This window comes from Macaca nemestrina, chromosome X, assembly GCF_043159975.1.
Source record: "Macaca nemestrina isolate mMacNem1 chromosome X, mMacNem.hap1, whole genome shotgun sequence".
Lineage (NCBI taxonomy): Eukaryota > Metazoa > Chordata > Mammalia > Primates > Cercopithecidae > Macaca > Macaca nemestrina.
In genome coordinates, this window is record NC_092145.1 from 141,381,767 (window position 1) to 141,406,101 (window position 24,335).

Here is a 24,335-nt window from a genome sequence, read left to right on the forward strand (position 1 = left end):
CCAGATCTTGTCCCTCCCCCGCTTAACGCGCACGGGTGCTTTCCCACTGCAATTAGAGTAAGAGTCAGAGTTCTTACCGAGACCTATTAAGGCATGACCTGATCGGACCCCGACTTCTCCCCTCCTCACTGGCCTTCTGTTTGCTGTAGCCTGGCCACATCGTCTCTCCCTTCTGTTCCTCCAATACTCCCACTTGTTCCAGGCTCAGAGGTCTGCTTTCACCAGCTCACGCCCAGATCTCTGCATACATGCCCCCTTCTCTGCCTTGAGGGCTCAGCTGGCATCACCAGATAAAGGCTGCCCCTCCCTGCTGCCGCCAAGTGACTTTTCCACGTGACTAGACCCATCTGCTCCGTTCCGTGGAATGATTTTGTTGATGCGTTTATCTTGGGTGTTCCTCACTAGAATGGGAGGACCCTTCAAGGGTAGGTATCTTGAACATGGTGCTCCTCTCAGAGCCTAGAATGGTACTAGACGACATGTTCATGGAATCTTCTCCACTCAGACTAATGTTGTATCACAAAACTCTTGGGGAATTCTCTTGCATCAGCTGCATCTGTGTATGTACAAGAAACTACAGTCCATCAGTAAGAAGGAGGGTCCTTAGGAAGTCTTGGATAGAGAACATGTCAGAGGGTTCTGTTTCTCTCCTGTTCTTGGTCCAGTGTGAGGACACATGGGAAACGGATGCCCCGTGAGGCTGGCCCAACTTCAGCTTCTAGAGGTCTCAACCTTGCAGCAAGTGGACAAATGAGTTTAAAAGGGGAAACATGACTTCTGAATCTTGGCACTTCTTGTTTGCTGCTGTTTTACACATTTGAGGACGTGGCCTCGTCTTCTGGAATAAGTATGGTTTTAGGTTAAATATTGGCAGAACGCTGGTTTCTTCAAAATGAAAAAAAATCATGCAAATCTGAAACAAAGTTTGAATAATCTTATTTCATTTCATGGTCATTCATTGAGACGTTTAATGGTTTTAGGTTCTCTTAGACCTGTGGTTCTCAAAATCTCAGGACTGATTTTGTCCCTAGGAGTCATTTGGCAGTGTCTAGAGACATTTTTGGTTGTCACTGCTTGCGGGGAGGGTGCTACTGGCATCTGGTGGGACAGGGACACTGCTAAACATCTCACAGTGCACAGGAAAGCCCGCAACAAAGAACAACGTGTTACCAAATGTCAACAGTGCTGGAGTTGAGGAACATGGTCTTAGACTGAAAATAAATCATGCATTGCCTGAAAAGAAAATGCACGTTCTTTTTAGAAAGTGAAAAATACAGATAAACCCAGAGAAGAGAAACTGCAAGCAACTGTCAAACTTTTGGTGTTTTAGCTTTCTAGTATTTTTTTCTAAATACAAATATATTATTAACAAAAACGATATATGCCAGAAATAGTCTGTAACTTTTTTTTTTTTTTTGAGACGGAGTCTCACTCTGTCACCTAGGCTGGAGTGCAGTGGCACAATCTCGGCTCACTGCAACCTCGGCCTCCAGGGTGCAAGCGATTCTCCTGGCTCAGCCTCCTGAGTAGCTGGGATTACAGGCACCCACCACCACGCCCGGCTAATTTTTGTATTTTTAGTAGGTATGGGGTTTCACCATGTTGACCAGGCTGATCTCAAATGCCTGACCTCAAGTGATCCACCCGCCTTAGCCTCCCAAAGTGCTGGGATTACAGGCATGAGCTACTGTGCCCACCCACTATAACTCTTTTTAAATTCTGCTGCAGAACCATGTACATATCATTAAGGAACATTCTACTACATAATTTTGAATGACTGTATCATATTTTGTTGTATGGATGAGCTATTATTTAATCATCTCCCTACCATCGGATATTTACATTTTTCTGGTTTTACCTATTATTCTCAGTGCTTTGATGAAAGATTGTCCGGGGCCCTGCCCAGACATTGGGAGTTTTAAAAAGTCCACAGTTGATTCTAATGCACCCATGAATGTAAGGAAATACATCATCTTATTTTTTTCTCTCTACTTAAGTGATAATGGCAATTCTTATTTGGCAAACTTTTTTTTCCCACTTACAAATATTTCTTAGAGATCATTCTATGCCAGCACATACACATCTTCCTCATTCTTTTAAATGCTACATTGTATACCAGAGTATGGGGCCATCTTCATTTAGATAAGCATTCTAATACTAATGAGCATTTCCTTGTCTTCTAGATTTTCATCCTTACAAATAATGCTGTAATAAACATCCTCCCACATGTTTCTTTGAGAATGCATGTGAGTGTTTTTCTTTTTTGAGACAGGGTCTTGCTTTGTCACCCAGGCTGGAGTGCAGTGGCACCATTATGGGTCATAGGAGCCTCGACTTCCCAGGCTCAAGCAATCCTCCCACCTCAGCCTCCCGAATAGCTGGGACCACAGGTGTGAGCTACCATACCTGGCTAATTTTTGTATTTTTTTGTAGAGAGGGGTCTCACTATGTTGCCCAGGCTGGGAGTGTTTCTTTAGGGTCTATATCAGCAAGTGGAATTGCTGGGTCAATGGGTTTGCATATTTTGGATTTTATTGCTATTGCTGTATTACCTTCAAAATAGCAGTGCAGGCTCACAATCTCATCACTCCAATCCTGATATCCAAAAAGTTCTGAAAGTTTAAAGAATTTTGCTGATTCATTTGGTGGTAGAATCCAATTTATTCTGAATCCATCTGGTTCTAAAACCTTACCTGAACTGACATGAGCCTATTGAAAGTGTTTAATAGTCTTAGAGTTGCTATAGAAAGTATTCATTGGATTGGAGTTTTAAAGGTGCTATACAGACCCTGTTGTGGGTGTTATGCAACATATGGTGGGTACATTGCACTGCCTTTCTAGAATTAGAAGTGTTGTGAACTCTGAAACACAGCTGGTCCTACAGATTTCAAATAAGGGTCTGTGGACTGCCTCCCAGTTTACACTCCCAACCGTGGTACCTGAAAGCACCTTTCACAGCCCCTGATGTCATACTTCTTAAGTTTTGTCAGTCTGATGGGTGAAGAGTAGTAATCTCACAGTTATTTACTTTGCATTTCCCCGTTCCTAATGATTTTGTGCATCTTTTCCTAAGTAATTGATCATTTATGTTTCAACTTTTGTGTATTGTCTACTTAAATCCTTTGCTCATTTTTCTTTTGGGTGTCTGTTTTTTTCTTATGAATTTTTAAGAGTTCTTTATATATGCAGTATATTTTTTACCTGTCACATATGTTGCATATATTTTATTCCAATTGTATCTCTAAGCCTTGTCTATGTTGTTTTTTGTTTTACAGATATATATTTTTTAAATCTCTGTCTTCTCTGAGACAGGGTCTCGCTCTGTCGCTCAGGCTGGAGTGCATTGGTGCGATCATGGCTCACTGCCGCCTTGCACTCCTGGGTTCAAGAAATCCACCTGCCTCAGCCTCCTGAGTAGCTGGGGCTACAGGCATGCATCATATGCCCAGCTAATTAATTTTTTTTTTTTGTAAAGATGCCATCCCACTATGTAGCCCAAGCTGGTCTTGAACTCTTGGGCTCAAGCAATCCTTCCACCTCGGCCTCCCAACGTGCTGGGATTATAGGAGTGAGCCACTGTGCCGGGCCTTATTTTTAGTTTTGATGCAGTTACACTTATTAATCATTTCATCTCAAATCATGTCAATAATTAATGATTTTGTGGGGGGTTTTCTTGGTCTTAAGAAGGTCTTTCCTAACTCTGAGGTTATAAACAGATTCCATATTTTCTTCTAATATTCCTATATTTGTGTGTCTTTTACTCACCTGAAATGTATGTATGTCTGCAAATGTGTGAGTGCATATGTGTTGGCTTGAATGGCATGATATGGAAATCCCAATTTCTCTCCTCAAATGGATAGCTAATTATGCCAGCCCATTTATTGCATAGACTATGCTTTCCCCACTGATTTGAACTACCATTGCTGTTATCTACTGTCATCCCTTGGTATAGGCTAGGGATTGGTTCCAGGACACCCTCCTCCCAACTGTGTATAACAAAATCCTCAAATACTTAAGTTCCACAGTCAGCCCTCGTAGACTAAGTCAACCTTCCGCATTTGCAGGTGTTGCATCCCAAAAATACTTTTTTTATTTGAGACAGAGTCTCGCTCTCTCACCCAGGCTGGAGTGCAATGGTGCGATCTGGGCTCACTGCAACCTCCGCCTTCCGGGTTCAAGCAATTCTCCCGCCTCAGCCTCATGAGTAGCTGGGATTACAGGTGCCCACCAACACACCCGGCTAATTTTTGTATTTTTGGTAGAGACAGAGTTTTGCCACGTTGGCCAGGCTGGTCTTGAACTCCTGACCTCAGGTGATCCGCCCACCTTGGCCTCCCAAAGTACTGGGATTATAGGTGTGAGCCACCACACCCAGCCCCAAGAATACTGTATTTTCGATCTTCCTTTGGTTGAAAAAAAAATTGTGTACAAGTAGACTCTCATAGTTCAAACTCACGTTGTTCAAGGGTTAACTGTATTTCTTTTATTTATTTAATTAACAAACACTTCAATTGCACTTGCTATGTGCTGGGTACCAGTCAAAGCACATCATCAATATTAACTCATTTAATCCTCACATAGAAATCCTATGAGGTGGGTACGCCGAGCATTTCCTTTTTACTTATGAAGAAACAGGCACATGCGGGCCCATCTAGCAAGTGATTGACCCAGGATTTGAACCAAGGATGTTTGCAACCATAGACCAGAACGGAGTTCCTGCCCCAAGTCTGACTTCTAGGTATCTACTCGAGAGGGATGAAAATATACAGTCACTGAAAGGCTTGTACTTAATCTCCAAATATACATGAGTCTCTTTGTTAGGGGATCTGAATTCCTTTCTATTGCTCTATTATTTTTTGTGCAAATACTGTACTATTTTTAATTATCATAGCTATATAGCATGCTCTTCTATCTGGTAGAAGAAGACATTCCCTTATTGCTGTTTTTTTAAACAATGTCATGCCTATTCCAGTGCATTCTTATTTCCATGTGAATTTTAGAATCATCCTATGAAGGTCTGAAAAATCCTCTTGTGCTGGGCTCGGTGGTTCATGCCTGTAATCCCAGCACTTTGGGAGGCGGAGGTGGGAGGATCGCTTGAGCTGGGAATTTTGAGACCAGCCTGGGTAACATGGCGAAACCCCATCTCTACAAAAAGTACAAAAATTAGCAGGGCATGATGGCACATGCATGTGGTCTCAGCTACTTGGGAGGCTGAGGCAGGAGGATTGCTTGAGCCCAGGAGGTTGATCCTGTAGTGAGCCATGACTGCATCACTATACTCCAGCCTGGGCATCAGAGTGAGACCCTGTCTAAAAAAAAAAATTCTCTTGCAATAAATGGTTCAGTCAGGTTTCATCAATTTCTCTTCAGGAGCTGATACAATGCAGTAGTTCAAACACCAGCTCCTGAGCCAACTTCTTGGGTTCTGTTCCCAGCTCTGATGCTTATTAGCTGTGCAACCTTAAATAAGGTAGCTAATCTGTGTTCTAGCTTCTTCACAGGGCAAGAGGAGATAATAAGAGTGCTAGCTCTTTGGATTCTTGAGAGGATTATATTTAATCTTGAGAGGATTAAGTACTTACTTTGTTACTGCAAATACATGTCAATTACTTAGCTTTTTATTATTTTTTGCATTTCTTCTTAGACACATTCAAAGGCATTTTATTATTTTTGTAGCTATTGAAAATGAGATTTTTTTCTATTACAACTTATAATTTTCATCACTAACATGTCTGTTCATTTTCAGTTGATTTGCCAGAAAATCATACTGTCAGCATATAGTCTGACAATGTTCTCCTCTTTTATTTGTATTTCATTTCTTTTTCTTGTCCTAATGCCTTGTCTAGGATTCTAGGACATTGTTGAACAGTAGTAATATTGTATTTGTCTTGTTCCTGACTTTGTATGACAGATACTGTTGGTTGACTCTTGGTTCGGCCATTTTGCGTTTCTTCTTTTGAAGAGAGCCTTGATTTTGTTCAGGTGTCAGACATCATCCCCCTCATTCCCCCCACCCTCCCCCGCCCCAATTCTTGGGAAGAATCTTAATTTAAGCCAATCATGGCAATTCTGTTCTGCTTGCTATTGACTGGTTTATGAATGGGCCTGGAAGGCAGTTGTGATTAATGAGACATGATGGAACTGTCTGGGGACTTCTGGGAAAGTTTTCCTGACTTTTAATAAAATATTGGAGGTAAGGAGGTATTTTCCTTCCCAAGTCTAGCCTTTGGACGCTGTTGTATGAGGATAGGATTCTTAGAGCAAAGGAAATATCGATTGAGTAGTGAAGGAAGGTAGTTATAAACATCAGCTATGACTATGTGACTAGTGTAGAAACCAGAACTGTAATTGTCATGAGTATTTCTTATTTTGTTGTGACTATGTTTGTGTGCATGAAATATCTTTGGTTTCTTCCCTTTCTTATCCCCTTATTATGTAACATAAGATGTGTTGATTTTATATCATAGTATTTAGGTATTATTCACTTTACATCATAGTATTTAAGTTATGGGACGTCAAAGAGAAGGGTAAACATTAAAGACTTTACCTTCTCTTCTGGGGAAGGGGTTAGTGGCTTTTCAGTTGTATGAAGGATGGTTCTATCATGTTAGGTGGAATTATGACCTTGTTATTATCTCTATTTAGAGATTAAGTTGGCTTAAGGAGATGCATATAAATGCCAGGTTCACAAGGGATGGACTTGTGATGTTTAATTTTATGTGTGAACTTGCCTGAGCCATTTTGCCCAGATATTTGGTCAAACAGTATGCTGAGTGTTTTTATAAGGGTGTTTTTGAGTGAGATTAACACTGGGATTGGTAGATTGAGTAAAGCACATTGCCCTTCATAAAGTGGGTGGGGCTCATCCAATCAGTTGAAGGCCTGAATAGAACAAAAGACTGACCTTCCTCAAGCAAGAAGGAATTCTGCCAGCATACTGCCTTCAAACTTGAACTTCAACATTGACTTTTCCCTGGGTCTCCAGCCTATTGGTCTACCCTTCAGGTTTTGGACTTGCCAGCCTCCATAATCACATTAATACATCTTAAATCTCTAAACTCCAAGCCTGTTTCTCACATTTGATAGCCTTGCAACTCGACTAGTTATCACACCCCTCAGCTCCAGGATTCTCTTTTGTGTTTTAAGTTGATCTGTTTTGTCATGGTGTTTATCTTCTAAATGTCTTTCAAGGAGAAATGCCTTTAACTATGCTCTTAATTCCCAGAAGTACATGGTTGAATTACAGTCACACACCACATAACAATTCAGTCAATGAGAAAATGTATGTAGTACAGTGGTCCCATAAGATTATAATGGAGCTGAAAAATTACTATCTCACAAATACTTACACTGTGTTACAGTTGCCTACGATCAGTACAGTAACATATGCTGGACAGGTTTATAGCCTAGGAGCAATAGGCTATACCACGTAGCCTACGTATGTAGTAGGCTATACCATCTAGGTTTGTGTAAGTATACTCTATGATGTTTGCACAATGATGAAATTGTCTAACAAGGCATTTCTGAGAACATTCTCCATTGTTAGGTCACACATGACTGTATTTAGAATTAGATCACAGTCATGGCCATCCAGGTAATCAAAGGTAGTTGAGTAAAATCAACCATTCATAGCAATCACAGGCCACAACTTTAAGTAAACATTCTAAGAAATGTAAGTTCCTATAAGAAGCGTTCATAGCTCCAAGTTTGGATTTTTGTTGTTTTCTTTTCTTTTTAAGGGCAACTTTATGATGTCAACATACAGAACAACTAAAGCTTAACTGAATTTTTATGGTAACTGATATAAACTGATTTGCTCACACCCATCTAAATAAAGGCTGATTGTTAATTTGGGGCTTTGCATCTTCAAAATAGTTTCTTATATTTTCTTTAAGATTTCTGTAAAAATTGTGAACTCTTTTATGAGAGATAATTTAAATAAAGTACATAAATCTTAAAGAGTACAGCTTGATGAACTTTTGTATATGTCTACACCTGTGGAACTACCACCGAAATTAAGATATGGAACTTTCTAGCATCCCTGAAGGCTCCCTCATGCCTTTCGCCAGTCAACACCACCCTCCCAGAAGTAACCACTGTTCTTATTTCTTTTACCATGGCTTAGTTTTGCCTGTTTTTGAACTTCATATAAGTGGAATCATATAGTATGTGTTCTTTCTTGCCTGGCTTCTTTCATTTAACTTAATATCTATGAGATTTGTCCATGTTGTTGAATGTACTCTGCTTCTAACTTGATCTTGATTAAAATTAAAATCATTTTGGTTTATATTAACTTGGTTACTTATTTGTAAAATGGGATATGTGACAGTTACTTCTCAGAGTTTGGGGAATAATCAAATTTACAGGCAGCTATATCCATATTAGTTTTACGGTTTGATAATAATAGGTAAGAAATATAACTGGAAGCACTAGTTACAGAACCACAGCCCATGGTGCTTCTCTGAGCAGAAAGCAAATGCTATCTTGGGAAGGCCTTTCTTCAGGTTACAGAGCATGTCCTTTGCCGACTTTGTTGCCCCCTTTTCTTAGAGAAAAAGCTCTTTGCATCATTTCTCCACCCAGAGTGCCACTGAGCCAAGCCAAAGACTATTGCTAACATTGAGTCAACTCATGAGGAAGACATTATTTTCCATAGATCTCTGTGATCTGTGTGGTTTGGATCTGCTGAAAGGGTAGGCTCCCCAAAGCCCCATTCATACATGTGAGCCTGCTCCACAGAGTCTTGGGAAAGCCATGCTCTATCTGAGTGATGTCCTCGGTTTCTGTCATCTGGACCTCCTCTCCAGCTGGAGGCGGAAGGATCCTCACTGCCAAGGAGTGCTCCATGCTGGCCACACATCTGAGACATCAAGGAGCTGAAGCATCTCCAGAAGGAATCTGCAATTCATTATGCTTCACAAGTTGCCGTCAGTGCAAGACCAGTTCTTTTAAGTCCCCAGATAAGGTGCAGTGTGCAACTTTGGCAGGCTTACCTAAGTCACACACCCGTGGGGGGATGGAGAACACCAGTGTTGCTTGGAAGAACCTCACTCTTTGCAGGAGGGGAAAGCACCACCAGCCAGGACATTTCGCAGTAGAGTCCTGCCCTCCTGGGCACAATCGCTCTATCTTTTAGTCATCTGCAGTATGGAAAGTTTGGCTGCCTATTGAGAGGGATGGAATGAATAATTTTCCTGTGCTCTGTTGAGCTGGAATAGGCTTCTGACATTTCTCTTACACCACAGAGTAGCATCTTCCTCTAATAAATCACAGGTTCTATTTTGCAAGCTGGGAGCTAGAAGTGGGAATTGTACAGGGAGAACTGGCCTTATGGGTAGATGGGCAGCCACCCAAAAGCATGGCAGAGGGGATAAGAGCCTAGACTCTAAAGTCAGGCTGCCTGAGTTCAAATCCTTGCTCTACCAGTTACTTGCTGAGCCCCCATCCCTGGGATTCAGTGTCCCTTAACATATCACATGGCTATACCCTCCAAGGTCTTGCCACCTTCCTGGGGCACTGACAAGGCAGCAGGGATCATGAGGCTGCTGTCCCCCCTTCCCTCAGGGCCTTATCATAGAACATTTCATCATATTCTATGACAACTAAAACTTATTTAGAAAAATTAATACCTACACAAAAGTAACAATAAGAACAGTACAACAAATACTTGTATACCATTCACCTGGATTTATGTATTGTTAACATTTTACCACATTTGCTTTCTCTCCCTCTTTCCCTCTCTCTCCATAACTTTAAATTAACCATGTGAGCACAAGTTGTAGACATGATAACCTTTCACCCCACCCTGAATATTTCAGCATGTGTCTCTTATGAACAAGGAAACTCTTACGAAAAAACAATATAATTATCAAGGTCAAGACATTTAACAGTGGTAGACACAATATTATTCTCTACGTAGAGTCTCTGTTCAAATTTTACATCTCAAGGAACCAGAAACAGAACAGACTATGCCCAAAGTTAGCATAAGGAAGGAAATAACAAAGACCAGAGCAGAAATAAATGAAATACAGATTAGAAAAACAATAGAAAAGATGAACAAAATTAAGAATTGGTATTAGCCAGGTGTGGTGGTGCATGCCTACAGTCCCAGCTACTTGGGAGGCTGAGGCAGGAGGATTGCTTGAACCTGGGAGGCGGAGGTTGCAGTGGGCTGAGATCATGCCACTGCACTCCAGCCTGGGCAACACAGCCAGACTCTGTCTCTAAAAAAAAAATAAAGGATTGTTTTTTTAAAAAGATAAACAAAATTGACAAACCTTTAGCTAGACTAACTGAGAAAAAAGAGAAGACTCAAATAAATAAAATTATAAATGAGAGGAGACATTATAACTGATACAATTCTACACCAATAATTTTGATATTCTGAAAGAAATGGATAAATTTCTAGAAACATACAATCTACCCAGACTGAATCATAAAGAAATAGAAAATCTGACATACCAATAACTGGTAAGGAGATTGAATTAGTAATCTAAAACTTCTCAACAAAGAAAAGCCCAAGACCAGATGGCTTGACTGGTGAAATCTGCTAAACATTTAAGGAAGAATTCATACAAATTTGTTCTAATTATTCCAGAAAACTGAAGAGAAGAGAACACTTCCAAACTCACTTTATGAGGCATTACCCTGATACCAAAGCTGAAAAGGACATTATAGGAAAAAATAATAGGCCAATATCCCTGACAAACATCGGTGCAAAACTCTATAACAAAATATTAGCAAACTGAATTTAACAGCACATTAAAAGGATCATACAGTATGATCAAGTGGGATTTATGCCTGGGATACAAAAATGTTTCAACATATGCAAATAAATAAATGTAAAACACCACAATTAACAGAATGAAGGATAAATATATGATCATTTAAATAGATGCAGAAAAAAGCATTTGACAAAATTCAACACCCTTTCATGATAAAGACTCTCAATAAATTAGGTATAGAAAGAATGTACTTCAATATAATAAAGGTCATATATGACAAGCCCACAACTAACATCATAACTCAAAGGTGAAAAGTTGAAAGCTTTTACTCTAAGATCAGGAACAACACAAAGATGCAAACTCTCACCACTTTTATTCAACATGTTACTGGAAGTCCTAGCCAGAGCAATTAGGTAAAATAACAACAACACATAAATAAAAGGAATCCAGATCAGAAAAGAAGAAGTAAAATTGTTTATTTGCTGATGACATGATCTTACATATAAAAAACCCTAAAGACACTAAAACCGTTATAACTAATAAACAAATTCAATAAAGTTGCTGGATACAAAATCAACAAAGATCAGTTGCATTTTAATACAATAACAGCAAACTAGATGAAAAAGGAATTTCTAAAAAATTCCATTTACAACAACACCAGAAAACATAAAATACTTAGGAATAAATTTAACCAAGGAGGTGAAAGATCTATATGCTCAAAACTATAAAGCATTACTGAAAGAAGTTAAAGAAGGCTCAAATAAATGGAAAGATATTTTGTGTTCACAGACTGGAAGAATTAATTTTGTTAAAATGTTCTTATTGCCCAAAGCAATCTATGTATTCAATGCAATCCTTGTAAAAATTCCAATGGCATTTCTCATAGAAGTATAAAAATCAATCCTAAAATTCGTATGAAACCACAAAAGACCCCAAATAGTCAAAGCAATCTGTGAAAGAAGAACAAAACTAGAGACATCACACACTGATTTTAAAATACTTTACAAAGCTACAGTAATCAAAACAGTATGGTGCTGGCATAAAGACATATATACCAATGGAACAGAATAGAGAGTCCAGAAATAAACTTATGCAAATATGATCAACTAATCTTTGACAAGGATAACAAGACTACACAATGGGGAAAGGATAGTCTCTTCAGTGAATGGTTTTGGGAAAACTGGATATCCACATGCCAAAGAATGAAATTGTACCCTTATCTCATACCATATACAAAAATCAACTAAAAATGGCTTAAAGACTTACATGTAAAACCCAAACTGTAAAACTACTAGAATACATAGGGAAAACAATTTTTGATGTTGGTCTGTGCAATAATTTTTTGGATATGACCCCAGAAACACAGGTAACAAAAGCAAAAAAATTCAAATGGGATTTCATGAGACTAAAAAGTTCCCATACAGCAAAGAAAATAATTAGCAGAGTGAAGAGACACCTACAGAATGAAAGAAAATATTTGTTAACCACACATTTGATAAGGGGTTGCTAAGCAAACTATTCTATAGTTTGCTATATAATAGCAAACTCAAACAACTCAAGAGCAAAAAAACCTGAATAACGTGACTAAAAAATGAGCAAAGGACTTGAATAGACATTTCTTCAATTAAGACATATAAATAGACCTTAGCCACACGAAAAGGTGCTTATCATCACTAATCATCAGGAAAATGCAAATCAAAAAAACAATGAGATATCACCTCACATCCATTAGGATGAGTATTATCAAAAAGACAGAAAATTGTTGGCGAACATGTGGAGAAAAGAGGAACCTCGTAAAATTCCCAGCAGTATGGAAGTTCCTCAAAAAATTAAAAATAGAACTGCCATATTATTCAGCAATCCCACTTCTGAGTGTATATACCTGAAAGAAATGAAATCAGTATCTTGAAGAAATATCTGCACTCCTATGTTCATTGCATATTCACAATAGCCAAGATATGGAAACAACCTAAGCGTCCATTAATGGATGAATGGACAAAGAAAATGTGGTGTATAGATATATGATGGAATATTATTCAGCCCACAAGAGAAGGAAATTCTGCCATTTGCAACACCATGGATGAAGCTGGAGGACATTATGCTAAATGAAATAAGCCAGACATAGCAAGACAAATACTGCTCATCTCACTTATTTGTGGAATCTAAAAAAATCAAACTCATGAAAAAACAGAGTAGAATGGTGGTTGCCAGGGACTGGGAGTGAGGGAAATGAGGAAATGTTGGTCAAGGGGTACAAAGTTTCAGTTATGCAGAATGAATAAGTTCTGGATATCTAACGTATAGCATGATGGCTATAGGTAACAATACTGTGTCATATACTTGAAATTTGCTAAGAGAGTAGATCTTCAGTGTTCTCATCACACACACATACACAAAGTAACTGTGAGGTCATAAATGTGTTAAATAGCTTGATTATGGTTATCATTTTACAATGTGTACATAGATCAAAACATCAAGTTGTAGACATTAAATATATACAATTTTTGTCAATTATGTTGCAATAAAGCCAGGAAAAATAAAAACAAAATAAATTTAAATAATTCCATATATTTTATCATGAATAACATGTTGAAAAGGTAAAATTCAACTGATATTAGCTGTTTTTTAAAAACTTCTAAGACTTCAAAATTCAAATACTACTTCTTGACTGCATTTTCTGCAAGGTTGTTCAAATAAGGAAAAATATGGGGAGGAAAGAAGTACTTAAAACTGTTTTTTTTTTTTTTTTTTGAAATTTTGATTTAATTTAAAAATTATACTAAAATACTCATACATTTACCATTTTAACCATTTTATTTATTTATTTATTTATTTATTTATTTTTTTGAGGCGGAGTCTCGCTCTGTCGCCCAGGCTGGAGTGCAGTGGCGCGATCTCGGCTCATTGCAAGCTCCGCCTCCCGGGTTCCCGCCATTCTCCTGCCTCAGCCTCCCGAGTAGCTGGGACTACAGGCGCCCACAACCGCGCCCGGCTAATTTTTTGTATTTTTAGTAGAGACGGGGTTTCACCGTGGTCTCGATCTCCTGACCTTGTGATCCGCCCGCCTCGGCCTCCCAAAGTGCTGGGATTACAGGCGTGAGCCACCGCGCCTGGCCTTAACCATTTTAAAGTGTATAATTTAGTGACATTTAGTACATTCACAACATCATGCAACCATTACCGCTATCTAAGTCCAAAACATTTTCATCACCCCTTTTCCATTAAGCAGTCATTTCCCATTCCTCCGTCCTCCCAGCCCCTGGCAACCACTAACTACTTTGTCTCCATGGATTTGCCTATTCTGGACATTTTATATAAATTGAATCATATAATATGTGGCTCTTTGTGACTTTTTTCACTTAGCATAATGTTTTCAATGTTCATCCATGCTGTAGCACGTTATCAGTACTTCATTCCTTTTAATGGTTAAATAATATTGCACTCTATGGATATACCAACTTTTGTTTATCCATTCCTCAGTTGATAGACATTTGTGTTGTTTCCACCTTTTGGCTATTTACGAATAATGCTGCTATGGACATTTGTGTACAAGTTTTGGTTCGAACACCTGTTTTCAAATCTTTTGGGTATATACCCAGGAGTGGAACTGTATAAACATAGCAAGTCTATGTTTAACTTGTTTAGTTACCACCTTCTATGGTTTAAATGTTTGTCCCCTCCAAAATGCATGTTAAAATTTAATTGCCATTGAAACAGTATCAAGAGATGGGAACTTTGAGAGGTAATATGCCATGAGGGCTCCACCCTCATGGGTGTTGCTGGTGCCATTATAAAAGGGTGAGTTTGGTCCCCCTCTTGTCCTCTATCTCTCCTTCTCACCTTCTGCCATGTGAAGACACAGCAAGAAGGCCCTTGTCAGATGCCAGTTTCTTGATATTGGACTTCACAGCCTCCAGAACTGTAAGCCAGTAAATATCTATTCATCACGAATTACTCACTCTCAGGTATTCTGTTATAGCAGCACAGAACAGACTGAGACACCACCAAATTGTTTTCCACAGTGGCTGCACTAATTGACATTCCCATGATTTGTGTGATTTTGAAGTCCTTTTGAAATAGCTCCACCAAGGTTTTTCCAGTGAAGTGTGTGTTTTGGTTTCATTCATTCCAGTCACAGTAATGGGGGTCTTAGGTTACGCAGGGCCTTCTCTGGGGCAGCACAAGTTAATGTACTGTCATCTTGGATGGGGGCCTCAAGCTCTGATCCCAAGAAGCCTAGGTGGTAATGTGATAGCATGAACTGGATCAGTGGTAGCACAACCAGGCACTAGGTGACCACGGCAGCCTGCAGCCTGCTTGTCTCATAGAAGCTGGGGCCTTCAGTGGACAGGATGAGATGATGGAGGAAGTACCTAACTAAAGAACCAGACAGCACTCAGTGTTTCAAGACAGTCCCTAAATATTATTTCAAGTTCTAAGAGGAGCAAGAGAGTACAGATGTTGTCAGGGACTGAAGTCAGCTTGCAAAATCCTTCTAAGAGCAAACCAGTTTCCATTGACCAGAACCCATAGGGCAATGAGGATGAATGCTGCATAGTTAAAATCTCCAGGACAGCTTGGCTTGGTGAGTTGGGACTGATGCTAACATGAGCTTTTATTTTTCGGAATTCCTGGCCTTTCCCTGCTGCACTTGCTTCCAGGAGGTGCAGAACAAATAAAACAAAATACTCAGACCAGCTTTGTTTATGGTTTGGTGTCTTATTGCCTGCCTCTGCCTTCAAATCAAACATCTTATTTGAGCCCTTTGGGCACTTTGTTTCCCATTGTGTGTTCTTCCTCTTCTTGTCAGTACTCCCTGCCTCAGAAGCCTACCCTTCCATTCTTCCTATCAAAACCTACTAGGGAAGGGGTCCAATGCCAGCCCTTTACATCTTAGTGAGAAGTTAAATCAGCCAACTCTTGGCACACCTCTAATACCATTTGCTGGATGTGTGATACGGTTTGGCTGTGTCCCCACCCAAATACCATCTTAAATTGTAGCTCCCACAATTACCTCCCACTTGGGAGGGACCCAGTGGGAGGTAACTGAATCATGGGGATGGGTCTTTCCTGAGCTATTCTCATGATAATAAATAAGTCTCACGAGATCTGATGGTTTTATAAAGAGGTGTTCCCCTACACAAGTTCTCTCTCTTTGCCTGCCACCATCCATGTAAGATATGACTTGCTGCTCCTTGCCTTCTGCCATGATTGTGAGGCCTCTCCAGTCATGTGGAACTGTGAGTCCATTAAACCCTGTTCCTTTATAAATTACCCAGTCTCAGATATGTCTTTATTAGCAATGTGAGGACAGACTAATGCAATTTGGTTACTTAAGAACATACTGACCCTTCCAGGAATGGAGTCATTACTATATGTTTTTGAGCATCTATTATGCACTAGTGTATACGGCACAGTCTCCTTTAATTCCCACAACAATCCTATGAGGTAGGCACTATCATCTCCATTCACAGATAAGAAGGTTAAGGTCTCATGAGGTTAAATAAATTAGACTCAGTTCTACACTACATTCTAAACTCTGAGGTTCCAGGGAACATAGCTTCCCCACGGCCCTTGGCCTTCTGCTTTACACACAACAGAGGTTTGATAAACATCTAGCTTTTTTTTTTTAAAGAAAGTTAAATATAAATTTATTTTGGCTCCCTGATCAATATAGAATTAAATGTAAACCTGCCCTGAAAAGGGTGGGAGGTAGGGATGGGGAAAGGGTGGATAGGGAGTTAAAACTCCCTAAAGTCCATCTTGCCAACATGATTGATCTGACATCTAACGATCTTCCACCCAGGAAATAATTTTATCAGAGGCCAAAATTTTCAGAAACTGAATTTAGAGAACTGGTTGGTATCCAAGTGCTTCAATTCATTGTTTGATCAGTTCTCTAAAGATATGACATAATCACCCCCTCCCCACTTGATGTCTCCCTCCCTTCTTTCCAACACACATGAATTTAAGATTTGCTATGATCCACCTGTTATACTGCGAGCTGGGATTGTGAGAAAAGCCTTGAATTTAGCATGAGGAAGCCCAGATTTGGGTTCTAGGTTTGGGATCTTGGGCGAATGACTTAACTTCTCTGAGACTCCCTTGGAGAATGAAGATAGCAGTACCTTCTTTGCCACTGTGCTGGGACCTGGTGAGTGAACCAATATAAACATTCAGGTCAGGACGGTACACATATTTACCTCTGATGATTATGATCACCAGGATCCATTGGTGGGGAAGACCCGGCCCTAAACCCTACTCTTGCATAAGCAGAACAAAATGGGTACAAACCATGAGACAGGCAGGGAGTCCTTTTGCATGTGGAGTGAATACTATTGATTGCAGGGCTTTGCTCTGCAAAGCAATGATGTGTCCTAGCTCAGAGTCCATGCCCACAAGGCCCCTGGCTCGCCCTGCGGGCCTGTCTGCCAGAGTTCAGGGGGTATACAGTTGCACAACCTCGAGAGGGTCATGGCCACAGGCTCAGAGGCTACTGGGTATCCCTAGCTGTGTACAGTCATGGACTGTGTCCTCAGAGTCCTTTTGGAAGGCAGGTCAAGCAGCTTCCTCACAGAGGCCCGCCTGTCTTCCAAGCTGCAGGACTGGAGCAGCTATGGGGAGTTCTGCCAGCTGATCACCCACCTGTCTGGTCTAGTGGGGCTGAGTCCACACCTACATGTCTTCTATGTTTGGATCCTGGTCCTCGGTGTTGATGACGGTGGGCCATTTGGTGGCCTACTCAACATGCTGGGTCAGCTCTGGGTAAGACAGTGATGACGGGAAAGGTTCTTTTCTTCAACAGATACTTATTCAGTGCCTACTACAGACTTCTTCCTCCACTGAAGAAGTTTTTTCCATTTTTCTCCTTTCTTTCTGCTGAGGCTAGGGTTCCCCACCACGCTGCCCATTTCAGCCTGCCCTAGGGGAAAATGCCCTGACAAACTCATTGGCACCAGGCAGCTGGTGAACTGATGTTATATGCCTGCAACTTCAAGGAATACCGAGAAAAATGTCATGTTTAAACAAATGAACTACTACCTCGCACAGGTGCCACGCTATTCATGTTTGTATCCTTCCGATTTTAGTATATGTGCGATGGAATTTCTAGAATGGGTGGTGCGTAGTGGGGAAGATATTTTAGGACAAGGTCTTTTTGAGTTTTGTTTTGTTTTTTAATTTTTGAGACAGGGTCTTGCCCTATTGCCCAGGCTGGAGTGCAGTAGCATGATCTCGGCTCACTGCAGCCTCGACCTCCTAGGATCAAGTGATCCTCCCACCTCAGCCTCACAAGTAACTGGGACTTACAGGCATGTGCCACCATGCCTGGCTAAAGAAGATCTTGATATGCTTCCAATTTCACCTTGTAGAAAGCCGTCATCATCTCCTGCTTAGACTATCCCACAGTCTCTCTTCCCTCCTCATCCATTCTCCACACAGCTGCCAGAAAGATTCATTCCAGTTCAATCAGATCATTCCTCACCTTAAAATACTCTCATAGTTTTTCTTATCCCGCTTAGAATGAAACTCCAATGCCTTCCTATGTGTAGAAAGCCTGGCACAATATGGATTCTGCCTCTGATCCCACGTTTTGCTCATTCCAGACCTCCCACATTGACCTTCTTGTTGTTTTGGGGATATATCAAGGTTATTCTCACCTCAGGGCCTTTGCGCTTGCCATTCCCTCTGCTGAGAACACTCTCCAGATACTCTCATGGCTCACTCTTCCACTCGTGGGTTTGTCTGTTTGTTTGTTTGTTTGTTTGTTTTGAGACAAGGTCTCGCTCTGTCACCTGGGCTGACGTGCAGTGGTATGATCATGGCTCACAGCAACCTCAGCCTCCTAGGCTCAAGCAATCCTCCCGTGAGTAGCTGGGGCTAGAGGTGCACACCCCCATGTTCAGCTAATTTTTGTATTTTTTGTAGAGACGGAGTTTCACCACATCAGTCAGGCTGGTTTTGAATTCCTGCACTCAAGGGATCCTCCTGCCTCGGCCTCCCAAAGTGTTGGAATTACAGGCATGAGCCACCAATTTTGATATTTGCTTAAACATCTCCTCAGAGAGGGCTTCCCTGACCATCCTATTAAGACAGCCACCCACGTAGCCACTTCCTATCCTTTCACACCATCAGAGGACTTATCACCCTGTGGGATGATACTGCCTACTTATTTGTTGACCTGTTGTCTGTCTCCTCTGTTGAAACATAATCAGAACATTTCCTGTCACATTTACACTACATTCTTAGAATCTAGCATAGGGCCCCACATATAGGAGGAGCTCAATTAATTTTTGTTGAAATAATAAACCACTGACTTCACCTACATGTAAAACTGGTCTTGGATATGGATGGCTTTTGTTCCTCAACCCTACTAGACATTAGAAATTCACAGCAGATTCTGAAGAGTATGTAGATTAGCAGATTTTGTGTCAACTTCAGGTGTGGTAGCGAATTCAAGTTTTTTGGTTTTTTTTTTTTTGACATAATGTCAGAGCATAATTTTAAGTTTCTTAAACAAAAACACAAGCTACGGCAGTATATATGTATCTCTGTGTATCAAACATACACATAAGTGTAAATGTAATAGTTAAAAAGTTAACAGTAAGGATAGAAAGAATGACAATATTCAGGGATTATCTCTGCTTACATTTCAATTGTAAAAGCTAATTATTTGTTAATCTGAATTTTTAAAATTAAAATCACTGAAGTTGGTTAAACTTGGTTTCTTGCTTTACATATATTACATATTCAAATATACTTTTGAAATAAAAGCTTTACTTATTAATGGACACTAATAACTTATCTAAGTGTAACCATCCCAAAATGATGTTTGTAGATTTAAATGTAAACTGAAGGGTAACTCCTACAACTTCCCCCATTATTCTTGTCTATTGTGTTTTGATGATACTAACATTAGTTTCCCATATTCATTTTCTTTGTGAGATTTACTTATTTTGCTATGCAAGGAGATTGCTACTGGGTGTGGTGTCTCACGCCTGTAATCTCAGCACTTTGGGAGGCAGAGGCAAGAGGATCACTTGAGCTCAGGAGTTCAGGACAAACCTTGGCAACAGAGCGAGACCCCATCTCTTTTTTTTTTTTTTTTTTTTTTTGTTGAGACGGAGTCTCGCTCTATCGCCCAGGCTGGAGTGCAGTAGCCGGATCTCAGCTCACTGCAAGCTCTGCCTCCTGGGTTTACGCCATTCTCCTGCCTCAGCCTCCCGAGTAGCTGGGACTACAGGCGCCCGCCACCTAGCCCGGCTAGTTTTTTGTATTTTTTTTTTTAGTAGAGACGGGGTTTCACCGTGTTAGCCAGGATGGTCTCGATCTCCTGACCTCGTGATCCACCCGTCTCGGCCTCCCAAAGTGCTGGGATTACAGGCTTGAGCCACCGTGCCTGGCCGAGACCCCATCTCTATAATAAATTTAAGAAATTAGCCAGGCATGGTGGCATGTGCCTGTAGTCCCAGCCATTCAGGAGACTGAGGTGGGAGGAGCGCTCTAGGCCAGGAGTGTGAGGCTGCAGTGAGCCATGATGGTGCCATTGCACTCCAGCCTGGGTGACAGAGCGAGATCCTGTCTCAAAAAAAGAAAAAAAAAAAGAAGAAGATGATGATGATGATGATTGCTATATTTAAATTAGCTTATAAATCATACCTTGTAAAACTCTCTTAGTAGTCAATCAGAAACTACATTGTCACTGATATTTCTAAGTAGTGGGGATGCTTTGAGAGACACTTCAAATTTAGGTGGGTATATGCAGTGTCATTCTGCTGTTCATCAGGATTTCACATTTTTCGTAGTGCTATTAATTTGGGATGGTACCTTTTTCAGAAAGCAGTGTGATTTTGTGTGCTTCTCAGAAAAAAACCCCAATAACACTCCCCTCCCCACCCAAACCAACAAAACAAAAACCCCAGAAGCCTACACAGTTTGTCCACGTGCGAGGGATGCCCACACTCTTCTATGAAGGAATATTCATGACCTCCCGTGTGAGGTGAAATGCTTGTTATTTGTCAAATATACCTTAATAAAGTTGACTTTAAAAGTTTGCTTTTAATATTAAATATTACATGGAGTTGAAGTGATTGTGAACACCAAAGTGAGGAGAAAACAGATTAGCAAATGATCTTCCTGCAGATAGATTCATGCAGAAATCAGAAAAACAACGGGTAAGTGGAAAAGGCATAGAATGGAATGGTGATTGTAGAAGCTGAGTCTATTTCTGGGTAGTTCAGCAATGGAACCCTCTGCAGAGGGTTAGAGAGCTTTGAAACATTCCGTCATGCTTTAAGGCAGCTTGTCTCAACCCCAGAGGACACAGGGGAATTACCAGGGGATAATTTTCAAGTGACATCTTTCCCTACTCTGAGGGCTTCTGATGTTCCTTGGGATTGCAGTGTGGGCTAGATATCTTCCGTTTGTTCCCCAGATCCATTCTTCGTCCTCCTCCACTCTGCTGTATGCCTAGGAAGGCCACCCCATATGGATGGCATCATCAGGCTCCCTTGCTCTCCCTTTTCTGGTTGGGTTTGGCCAATAGAAGGTTGTGGCAGGAACTGGAGGGCAAGGGAGAGTGAGGTTGGGCTATTTATTCTCCAGGTCCCCTCCTTGCTGGGTCAACACGGCTTGCTGGGTTTTGTGGTATACCAACCAGCTCCCACAAGATGGTTGCCCCAACAGCTATTCTTTCAGGTTCTGGTTACTGCTCTTTTCTTTGCCTCTTTCCAAGCTTAGGGGAGTGGGTGGGATCGTCAGCCGGTCTTCAGAAGAGCAAGAAAGTCTAAGTCAGGAAGAAGCTGGATGGCGAAGGAAATGGGAGATGGGGTAGAGGAGCAGTTATTAGAGCAGAGAATGCATGGGATGCCACCATTTTCCTTTTACTTCAGGGCCTATGGAAATCCCGATGAGCCTGGAAGTACTTGGACAGCAAAAGACCAAACTTGCCAATTTGTAAAATCAACTTGGATGTGGCCACTCATTAGACGACTGCATATTAAACTTTAAAAAAGAAAACAGTACACAGGAAACATTACGCTCCTTTTCCCCTCACTATTTCAACTAATGGGCCTGTAGGTTAGTCACTTTGCTAATGAGTAGTTTTACCCTGGCCCTCAGTGAACTAGGCCAGAGAGGGGGCCTGCAAGCTCTTGGAAAACTTCATGAAAAGTCCTGTTCTTGTTGACCCATTAGCAGAGAGGTGAGATGTGCCAGGGACCAATGTTTATATATCATAACTATATTTGGAAGTGTTATTGTTTTCCTAAAAATGCTGAATGAGAAAAGTAAAGGATTTTATAATAATAGAGTCAAAATGGGACATTCTGGGACTTAGTGTTCTTATTTTTCATCAGACTCTAAGATTTTCATAGTCCAGAAAAGCAAGCAAGGCAAAGACAGTGTTGCCGGGTCCTATACATCGGTGTGTCTCAACCAGGGGGCTGCTGTGTCCCCAAGGGGATGCTTGGCAATGTCTGAAGACATTTTTGGTTGTCACAACTGGAATGAGAATTCTGCTGGCATCTAGTGGGTACGGATCAGGGGTGCTGCTAAACATCCCATAATGCATAGGACCCCAAACTCTACTCCCTAACAACGAATTCTCCGGCCCAAATGTCAATGGTGCTGAGGGTGAGAAGCCCTTCTCTGCATAAAATTACAGCTCCATTAGTGAAGAAATTGTAAATAATATTTACAACTTTGCAATTTAAAAACTGAACTCCAATTAAGTTAGGTACCCCTGGTTTACCAATATCACTACAAATCACTATTATTGCCTTAGAGTTTGTGTTGTTTTGAAAATGGCAAGTTCATTGCAGGGCATAATCGATATTTTTAAAAATAGACACCAGGCTATTTGGTCAGATGGAATAAAATAATTTTGGGGCATATGAAGTCTTTTTAAAAAATTGACTCAGACTCTAATCAAACACATTTTTCCCTTCAGATTGTGGTTCTAACTAAAGAAATGACCAGCCTAAAAGAAGAGGTCTTAGGGTCAGAGTACAGACCAAGGCAAGGGTGGTGTAATCAGCATTTGACCGACCCATTAGCAACTGCAAAGAAGAGATGAGAGTCTAATGCTATTTGGGGAGGACTTTACCAGACACAAAGGTTTCAAATGTCCTGTCTCCTTTTCGCCCAAAATAGTTCTGACTTGAACATGAGGTCCTCAAGGTGTCTTTGAGTAAAGAGGAAAAAATCTGTTTTGGGAATTGACTACTGTACCCCCTCCTTCCCCACACAACCCAACTATCGAGGCTTGCTGGTGAAGGAGAGGCCAAGAATATATTACTTAACATGTTGGTCACTAAGGGATGTGGCGTGCCTGTAAAAATCCCTTTTGTTGAACTGTACTCTGTGCTGGAGAAGCAGGTTCAGAAGGAATCAAGGAGCTATCATTAAAGAACCTAAAAACCTTTTATAGCAGAGAAAAATCAGCCTAGTATGAAAATTAATGAAGATGCTGGAAAAGAATACATGAAATCGCTGGAAGAATGAAGATAGAGAAACTATTTTAAGGTCAGTCTCCAAGAAGATGGGGAAAACAAATGTGGCCAGGTAGAAGGACTCGCCAATGTTTCCAAATTAATTATCCAAAGGGAGGGCTACATTTCTTGGAAAAACTGATCCTATGCAAATGTGCAGCTCCAAATCCTGTTCTTCTGAGTCCATTAGAAGAATCTGCTCAAGGGTTCACCAGTTCAGGAGTTTGAAAGAATTCTGGAGTTTGGTGGAATTTCCACCCCTCTCTAAAGGAACTTTCCTAGAAGCAGAAATCGGTCGACTCAGGCTGACAATGCTGGAATGATGAAGAGCTCAGGCCCAAGCTGCAGGCATCTAACCAGGTTGTCCACGTAATGGATAAATAATGGATGAAACTTGCTGCCAAAATTGTGCAACGTGGCTTTTGTGGATCATCCAAGCCCAGTTCCCTGCCAGGTGAAGGCATCAGGGAGTGTATGGCTGTCACTGCTGACCCCCATTATCCCGCCTGTCAGAAGTGGGTTTGCCCACTGACACTTTACCAATGTCCTCATATCTGAGCCAAGGAGGTCCCGTGAAAACATGGTGGTGAGTTGGGGTCAGCATAGAGCAGTAAAGCCAATAATAATAATACTGGACAATAAGTAACTAAAGATGCTAAGAATCTTTGTCATGAAATCTACTTTTCAAGGATAAACCAATCAATGGTTTGTGTTTATTCTAATCAATGAGATAACAAAAGGTGATGATTAAAATAGCAGAAAGTATTAAAATAGCATTTGGTGATTTGGGTTTTTGCTTTTTTTTTTTTTTTGAGATGGAATCTTGCTCTGTTGCCCAGGCTGGAGTGCAGTGGTGCGATTACAGCTCACTGCAACCTCAAACTCCTGGGCTCAAGGGATCCTCCCACCTCAGCCTCCCAAGTAGCTGGGACTATAAGCATCCACCACCATGCCCAGCTATTTTTTCCATTTTTTGTAGAGATAGGGGTCTCCCTCTGTTGCCCAGACTGGTCTTGAACTCCTGGGGTCAAGCGATCCTCCCACCTCTACCTCCCAAAGTGTTGGGATTACAGGCGTGAGCCACCACATCTGGCCTAAAATGGTACTTGAAAGCAAGAAA